Source organism: Mesoplodon densirostris, chromosome 5 (genome assembly GCF_025265405.1).
Source record: "Mesoplodon densirostris isolate mMesDen1 chromosome 5, mMesDen1 primary haplotype, whole genome shotgun sequence".
NCBI classification, from domain to species: domain Eukaryota; kingdom Metazoa; phylum Chordata; class Mammalia; order Artiodactyla; family Ziphiidae; genus Mesoplodon; species Mesoplodon densirostris.
In genome coordinates, this window is record NC_082665.1 from 68,693,171 (window position 1) to 68,702,687 (window position 9,517).

Consider the following 9,517-nt stretch of genomic DNA (forward strand, 5'->3'; position numbering starts at 1 on the left):
CTTAGTTGCGGCTCACGGCCTGCTTAGTGGCATGCAAACTCTTAGTTGCGGCGTGCATGTGGGATCTAGTTCCCTGACCAAGGGTCAAGACCCGCGTCCCCTGAGTTGGAAGGCGGATTCTTAACCACTGCGCAACCAGGGAAGTCCCTAAGATAAGCTTTCTAAAGGAAAGAAATAAAGGTCTTTGAGGGTGTATACAGACTGTCCTCTGAGATCAGGGAAGGCTTTCTCAAGGAGGTTTCCCTTGAGCTGAGATTCAAGGGTAGGTGGGAATGTTGGGGATATATATGGCTTTGAGGTAGGACCAGAATGTATCAGTTAGGAATTCCATTTGGCTGCCAGTAATCAAGAAGCCAGGTGTACTGTTTGCAATACTGCATATGCACACATGTAGAGTTGGAATTTCTGGAATTCGGGGCAAGGATGCTTTGTTATCACAGCATTGTTTGTACTGCCCTGAGTTGGTCATGGTTTTTCATTATCGTTGTTCTTGCTTCTAAATTAAATGTTTAGATTAATTTTATTCTTGTCAGGTTAGTTTATTGCGCACAATAAAATTTGTGCGTTGTGGTTCAAATGTGAATCATCCATATTTCCACTGCTAAGGTAGATATGTACATAACTCCCATACCAAATTTGGCTTGTATGGTGATAGCTCGTTGTTGTCACTGAATACTCTCCCAGGTGAAAACAGGCGTGGCAGGTCATCTACAGTGTCTTCTCTCCACCCCTATCCACTGCTCTAGTTTTAGTTACCCTAAAGCTGCATGTACCTTTTTAAAGTTTCATATACAGTCCTTGGGTAAAGAAAAAAATTACTAATTGCATTGACGCTGTAAGTAAAATTAACATAAATCTCACAATATAGTGGCATGGTGAGTTTTGACCAAGCATCATATTTCATGTGCAAATATTTTTATTCATTCAACAATATTTACAGTGAACCTTCAATATGCCTAGCACTCTGTTAAATACTGTGGGTAAAATGGATTAGTAAGATTCAGTCCCAGCATTTAAGGAATTCACAGAAGTGTAAGAGGAGAGAGTCATACTTATCTATGGAAGGGTAGGAAAGCATTGTGGTTGCTAGAACGGAAGCATAACTAAGGTACAGTGATGCTCAAGGAAGGGGAGTGGTCAATTCTACTAGAAAAGGAGAGGAGGGGTCCAGAAAAGGTTCATGGAGGAGTTAACGCTTGAGCTGAATCTTGAAGGATGAGACATACCACAAGATAGACAAAGGGGAGAAGGCATTATAGAAGAGGGATCCATGTCCCCAAACAAAGACACGCATGAAACAGTGTCAAGGTCCAGGACCTGCAAGTGTCTCAAAGAGCTGAAGCATAAAGAGCGAAGAGGGTCTCATGAAGAGATGAGGCTGGAGTGGCGAGCAGGCCAGGTCACAGAACCTGCATGCCACCACACCGATAGCATTGTGATTAAAGTATGTGCTCTGAGGTCAGACAGTCCCAGGTATGAGTCATGGTTCTGCCATTTTCTAGCTGTGGGGCCTTGGTCGAGTCACTTAGCCTCAATAAGTAATGGTAACGAAGGCTGTATCTCTCTCATAAAGTTGCTGCAAGAACTGAATTAAGTCATGGAGTACCTGGCACATTATGCACCCACTTGTTGTTGGCTGTTATTTTCATTTTTTATCCTGGGGCAAAGGGAGCCACTGGAGGGTTTTACATAGAGAAGTGGCTTAGTGAGCATTTTTGTTTAGAGCGCTGTCATTCTGGCTGCATGTGGATGCTGGGTTAATGGGGGTGGGTGGGGTGTAAGTTTGGAGGAGAGCAACCATTTAAAGAGATTATAACCATTCAGTTGATGGTGAGGATGGCCTGAACCATGGTGGCCATGAGCATGGAGAAAAGGAGACAAGTGCTTGAGATGTCTGCAAGGTAAATACCACAGAACTCAATTACTCATTAGCTGTGACAAGTGGGATTCTGTCTGTCATCCTTTGGTACTGTCATCCAAGTGTTCTTAGGATAAACAAAAGGAAGCCAGGTGTCAAGCAGAACTGGGGATCAGATGTTTAGGAAGTGCTTATATACCGAGGACTCAGTGATTGGTACCAAAAAAAAGCTGTCTTTCTAATTTAGGAGACCCCTTGACAACTTCCGTCTCATAACATTAAATAGGATCAGGAAAGTCTAGTTCATCCATAACAAATTTCATTCATTCATTCATCCTGTCTCTCTCTCTTTTTTTCTCTCATTTCTGGGAGGCTTTTAGCTCAAGGTGGATGAACATTAGACTTCATCCATTTGTCATTGTCATAATGTGGCACATATAACCCTCACTCATGCCTGGTACTTTTGGTTCAATTCTTGCCTGACACTAGCATGACTGAATTTTTCCTTCTTTTTTCTCAAGTGTCCTCCCACAGTCCAATAACCTCTGGCCAAGATGCCTTTATTAAAGTCAGTGAGAATTAGAGGATTTAGGTGGTCCCTACTTTATAATAGAGTGTAGTCTTGGTAACCACATTTGTCCATTCATTAGGCAGAAAATAATCCAGACATATGGATAGTGTCTGCTGAAAAGTTGCTGGGAGCTTTATGCCTGTACCCCCCAAATGTGGATCCTGGGAAATGTTGATTAAATGTGGTTCTCTTGGATTCAGTTGCTTGAACAACTGTCTAATTACTTGAAGCCACAGAAATGAACAGACCTTAAATTAGGCAGGACCAATGAGTGAGGTGGCAAAATGTGAAACGAGGGGGAAAAAAGGTCTGCTTCTGCCATGGACAGTCTAGAATTTGATTAAAAGTGGACTTTCCCTTTTCCGATAAGCAGCCTGAGGTGACCTCTAAAAATGGTTTGCTATTCACCTGACCCAGAAAACCCCACAAAACCATGCAAGTCAAGATGTTCAGATCTTCATGTTCACTTTAAGAACACTCGTGAAACTGCTCAGGCCATTAAGGGTATGCATATCCAAAAAGCCACCAAGTATATGAAGGATGTCACTTCAAAGAAGCAATGTGTGCCATTCCGTCGTTACGATGGTGGAGTTGGTAGGTGTGCCCAGGCCAAACAGTGGGGCTGGACGCAGGGTCGGTGACCCAAAAAGAGTGCTGAATTTTTACTGCACATGCTCAAAAATGCAGAGAGTAATGCTGAACTTAAGGGCTTAGATGTAGATTCTCTGGTCATTGAGCACATCCAGGTGAACAAAGCTGCCAAGATGCGACACTGGACTTACAGAGATCATGGCTGGATCAACCCATACATGAGCTCTCTCTGCCACATTGAGATGATCCATACTGAAAAAGAACAGTTTGTTCCTAAACCAGAAGAGGACGTTGCACAGAAGAAAAAGATATGCCAGAAGAAACTGAAGAAACAAAAACTTATGGCCTGGGAATAAATGCCACAAAAAATAAATGCAAATAAAAATAAATTTTTTAAAAAGTGGACATTCCATCTCTGTGACCTTCGGCAATATATCTAAGCTCTGTGAGCCTCAGTTTTCACTGGTGGCTATCCCCTTGATATCTATAAATCTGAGGTAATGTTTCCTCCAAAGGGTAGTTGTCAGGTTTAAATGGACTGTATATGGAAAGTGCTTAACACAGTGCTTGGCATATGGTAGCTGCTTACCTGGCCTGTATCCTTTGTCCCTGCTTGTCTCTGAGGTTTATCCTTACATGGAAAAAGCAGGAAGGATGAAGGTTTCTTAGGTTAAGTAACCTGAATTAATTGGCTTTTATGTATTTCTCATCTATGATTGATCACCCCCCTCCCACCCCCCTGCCCCTTGGGAACCGGGTTGGAAACCTGTTTTCCTCCACCCTCAGAGAATGCTTATCAGTGATGAGGGCAAAGGTAATACGATACCTGCAGAGAGGAAGCTAATTTTAGATATTCTTCTTTCAACAGATCTTTCAGTACACACAAGCAAAATTACTATCAAATAGAAAAATGGAATTATTTGACTTCTTTCACCCATGTTTCTTTGTTGGTGGAGTTCCTAACATGCATGTTTCTTGTTTAAATTGTTGTTTTTCATATAGAAAGAAAGAAGCAGGCTCAAAGAGATTGTAGTTGTTCCCCCTAATAACTGAACTGTTTGTACTTAGGAGAGAAAAAGGTTTGTTTTTCACCTCATAATAGAGGTTGATGGTTGAAAGAACGATCATATCCTCAGAGTCTCTCTAAATGTTCTATAATTTGACATAGTTTAGTTCAACAAGCATCAGTTGAGTTCCAACTGCGTGTCAGGCATTATGTTGGCACCGTTCACTCAGAGATGCCAGCTGTGGTACCCAGATCTCCAGTCTGGTAGCCCTTGCAGAAGAGGGTGGCCAGGGAGAGGAGGGGGTGCCAGCTGATCTGAAAGAGCTGGTGAGAGGGGAACCCTCAGGCCGAGGTTCTCCACCACAGCTTCAGACCACAAGTCCATTAGATCATGAGCACCTTCAGGTCAGGATCCAGGTCTGCTCATCCTTACGTCCACAGGGCACCTTCTGTGCTAAGTGATCAGGAGAAGAAGGTGGTGAGGAGGCCAAGTGACCTTTTCTTTCTGCACTCTTAAAAATGAAAATATTCCAAATAAAGTATGGCTCTGTGCCATTGTCAGCCAATTTTCAGCCTCATCTTAGGAGAGGCAGTGCAGTACATTGGTTAAAAGTCTGGGCTCTGTAGTTAGATTACCTGGGCTTATGTCCCATCTCTACAGCTTACCAGTTGTGTGACCTTGGGCAAGTTGTTCAATCACTCTATGCCCTACTTTCCTTATCTATAAACTGGGGTTATTAATATTATCTACCTCATTGATTGTTAAAGGACTCATTGAGCTAATACACATTGTTCGAGGTCGTCAGGCACAGACAGCATGTCTTATGTAACACTGAAACCCCAGAATCCAGCATAGTGCCTGGTACATTGGAGGAACATACTGAATGAACAAGTCTAATACACAGGGTATAGCAGTAAGTGACTGACAAAGCACTCATAAGGCATATGGGCAGGCTAGGTGTCATCTTTTACAAATGAGGAAACCAGCACACTGAAAGGTAGAGTGACTTGCCAGAGAAAGCACAGCTATAAGTGATATAAATGACAGACCTGGTTAATGCTCCTGACTCTATCTCTAGCCCTCTGCTCTTCCCACTATCTGACTCTCGATCCTATACAGATTTTGTGGAACTCAAAGAATATCCACCTGAAAAAAATGAACACACATAACTTGTTTAGCTCTCTGAAAAAAAAGAATCTTACTGTAAATATCCTCAAATAGTAACTTCAAGTTAAAACTTGAAGTTTGGAAAGTTTCTATTTTGGGGTGTGGGGAGGAAAGCAGAGGATATTTTTTGTGAGAATGCAGAAGTTCTTTCAAAGTGAAAAAGTAACAGAGAATCATAAAGGAAAATTTTGATAGATTGTATTACATAAACATTTAAAATATTTAAAATACTTATGTATAAAAAGTCATAATTAAATTAAAAGGAAAATACACTAAAAAATATTGCAGCAAGTATGCCAGATGGTTAAAAGTTTCAATATCTAAAGAGCTCATAGAATTTAAAACCATGGCTTCAAAAAAATGGGCAAAGGCTATAACACTTTTCAAATGAGGAAAAGCACATGGTTGGTGAACATATACAAATATTTTGACTCGACAAAAGAAGTAAGAATTTTTAGAATGAAATACCAGTTTGTTGATCAAGAATACTAAGACTTTAAAGATAATGAAGGTGGAGTAAGGAAATGGCTACCCTCTTAACATATTGTCTGGAAAACAATTGCCTTAAAATTGTTGATCACCCTTGACCAAGGATTTCAATTTCTGGAACTCTATTCTAAAGAAATATTCAGAAATATGGTTAAAAACTTATACCCAAATATGTTCTTCACAGTGTTTATTAATGAACCTGAAACACTAGAAACAACCACTGTGCCCAACAGTCAGGGAATGGCTAAGTCATATGTGGTGGGGGTGAAGCAGCACAGACTAGCAGCTAGAAGCATAGATCTGGAGTCTCACCGCCTCGCTTCAAATCCTGGCTCTGCCAGTTATTAGCCCTTTAAGCTTAGACACCTCTCCATGTCTCACTTTCCTCATCTATATACTGGGGATGACCAGAGTACCTATCACAATAGGGTAGTTTTGTGACTTAAATGAATTGATATAGGTTTACAATTCTAAAATCCTCAAAGCTTTAAAAACGTAAAGGTTTTTTAGAACTTTATTATCAGGAGAACATGATTGAATAACATAAACTAACATAACTTTATCCCACTTACTGTGACTATTTTCTACTATTATAACTAAGATTGAATCTTAACTCTTTTTCATAGTTTCACTTTCCTTGTAGAATCTCTAAGGTTCTCCTTATAAATTAATAACCCTCTTGCACATGTGAAAAGATTAATTTTGAGGGCAAAGCTAACTGGAATCAGGTATATCTACTTTGAGCTAATCTCTTGGCCAAGAAACTTTTCCACATCCTCCAGTCCAGGGCTTTCATACTTTAAGATGGGGATATTATTAACATGCAGATTGCTGAGCTCCACCCCCAGAAATTCTGATTAAGTAGGTCTGGAGAGAAGTCTGCCGTTTTATAGCTCCCAAGGTGATGCTGGTGATGCTGATCTATGGACTACACATTAGGTAGCCCTGCTGTAATCCACGCTTTAATTTTTTTTATATACTAAAAGAATAAAGATTTTTATTAAGCATTGTAAGTTGCATTCAGTAGCCTTCAGACACACCACACCACAACCCATCTACAATCGGTCAAACCCAACAGCAGTTCATTCTTGCACAATCCATGAGTTAGGGCAAAACTCCCTTCAACTTACAGTAAGATCCTATTCAGGTCTTGTCACGCCTTAATTTTTTTTTTATTAATTATTTTTTTAACATCTTGATTGAAGTATAATTGCTTTACAGTGGTGTGTTAGTTTCTGCTTTATAACAAAGTGAATCAGCTATACATATACATATATCCCCATATCTCCTCCCTCTTGCATCTCCCTCCCACCCTCCCTGTCCCACCCCTCTAGGTGGTCACAAAGCACCGAGCTGATCCTGTGCTATGTGGCTGCTTCCCACAGCTATCTATTTTACATTTATGCCTTAATTTTTAACACCCCTTACGTTGTCCCTTTTTAATGTGAACATTTTCATTTCTGGAAATCTTCAATTTGCTTTTTATATTCTCATTCTCCTGTCCTCTTATTTCTATGCTGTGCTTTTATGTCCAGGAGTAGTAACATAATAAACTTATCTATCACTTTCCAAAGCACTTGTCATGTACCAGTAACTGTGTTAGTGCTCTATTCATATCATTTTTTCACCCTTTCAACAACCCTGAAAAGAGGGCATTATTACCCTAGTTTTAGAGGTGAGAAAACTGAAGTACTAGGACTCCCAGTAAGTGGGAAGAACAATTCACTTTCCATTTTACTGTCCTACCTCTTTCACACAGTGGTACATGTCACCAGGTCTCCAGTGACATGCCTTCTCAGTCCTGTCCCAGCTGCTTAGCTCCCCAAAATGGAACACCCTTCACCTCAGAATCTGTCCAGATCCCATCCAGGCCTTCTATGCCAGGAAGCTTTCCTAGCTATACCCCGCCCATAGCCCACACCCCTCTGCATCTTTTGTTATTATCTGGCCATTTATCATATGTATTTGCATTTTCATACCAAGGGATTTTGTCTTCCTAACTGGACTTGGAACTCCTCAAAGAAAGGGCACATCCCGTGCATCTCTCAGTCACCCTTGGAATAGCCATGGTGGGGACTGATTGCCTCCCTTATCCCCCTCCCTACTCTTCTCCTTTCCTTTCCCCCCAGTCTCTACCTTGTCCTTTCCTAATTTGGTAAAATCAAGCCACCACATTGAGAAGGTGAAAAATAGGCCAGGCTGAACCCTTCTTAGTCCCCTGCCCTGAAGTGCAGTTGTGGGTGGTTTGCTGGTGTTTGCCCTGTTGTTCTACAGTATCATGAGAAGGAAGCTTTCCATGCGGCCGTGCACTGGGCAGCAAAGTACCTGCAGTGCCCTCTAACCCTTGGTTCTTCTTGAGGGTTTCCAGACACCCCTCCCCTCCTTTCATATTTCCTCAAATCCCATTTCCTTTGTTTTACTTCCCAGTAAAACAAGAGTTTCACTCTCCATCCTTGTCTTCATTCAAGTATATGTCAAGAAGTTCTCACTTGCCCAATCCTAACTTGTACATCTTCAGAGTTACTTCCCCACTAATGAAACCTCCTAGGTCCAGTACAGTGGGACACATTCACCTGGTCTGTACACTTTGGTTCTTTTCTCCTTTCTCCTCCCCTCCCCTTTCCCCTCCTCTTCTCTCTCCCTTCATTTCTCCCTTCCTCCTTCTGAGGTCATCATTCCTGATATTGCTTGGTTGGTATTATCAACCCACTCTGATAGCTTACACATCTCAGGCCTTGTAAGCTTCCTTTTGTAATTTCCCCAAAACTTGTAAGGGGTCTTCAGAGCAACTGGGCCTCGTAGCAAAAGGGTGAGATTTCCGTGTTGCTTTCATTTCCTCCCTGTCCATTAGATGAAAGTATTGGTTGTGTCCGCCTCGTGGAGCTACACTGATAAACTGACACCTGCACTAGTACGTGATTTTAGATTCAATTAGTTTTCTCATTCAGATGGCTTTTTGTGACCCATGGTTATGAGCCAGCTCTGTGGTGATCCTGATACTGTCCTTCAGTGTCTTCTGGGGCCTCAATTCCTTCCCCTTGGGGCCTCATTCCATTTTCTTGGATGCTTTCAGAGTGAAACCCTAGGAAAAAAAGTCTTCCTGCGGACTGCCCCTTACTGTTTCTTTAGTGTTTCCAATGTATTAGCCATGGTGCTAAGCATTTTTATACCTTGTTTTGTTTAATCCTGTCAAAAACTTTAGTTAGGTATTATCCCAATATGATGGGGAAACTTAGGTTTAGGAGGTTAACTGACTTGCCTGGGGTCTTATGGCCAGTAAGTGGAACAGGCTAGATACAAACCTATGTCACATAATTCCAAAGCTCATAGTCAAAATTTAGTTTCTGGGGCTTCCCTGGTGGCGCAGTGGTTGAGAGTCCGCCTGCCGATGCAGGGGACACGGGTTCGTGCCTCAGTACGGGAAGATCCCACATGCCGTGGGGCAGCTGAGCCTGGGCGTCCAGAGCCTGTGCTCCACAACGGGAGAGGCCACAACAGAGAGAGGCCCGCATACCGCAAAAAAAAAAAAAAAAAAAAAAAAAAAAAAAAGAATGCAATGTATGTTGTGATTATACTAATGTGTTTATTAGGGTTTTTATTGGTTTTATTAATATTCTGTTTATGAAGTGATATAGCATTTTTTTTCATTTTTTCCATAGGAAAACAGTCCATAATCTGTTACTTTTATTTATTTTTTTAAACATCTTTATTGGAGTATAATTGCTTTACAATGGTGTGTTAGTTTCTGCTTTATAACAAAATGAATCAGCTATACGTATACATATAACCCCATATCTCTTCCCTCTTGCATCTCCCTCCCTCCCACCCTCCCTA

General features: G+C 41.4%; 1 pseudogene; it reads left to right on the forward strand.

The window, feature by feature from the left end:
* The first annotated feature begins 2,821 nt into the window (after positions 1 to 2,821).
* Positions 2,822 to 3,376, forward strand: LOC132491096 (large ribosomal subunit protein uL22-like; annotated as a pseudogene).
* Positions 3,377 to 9,517: the final 6,141 nt, after the last annotated feature.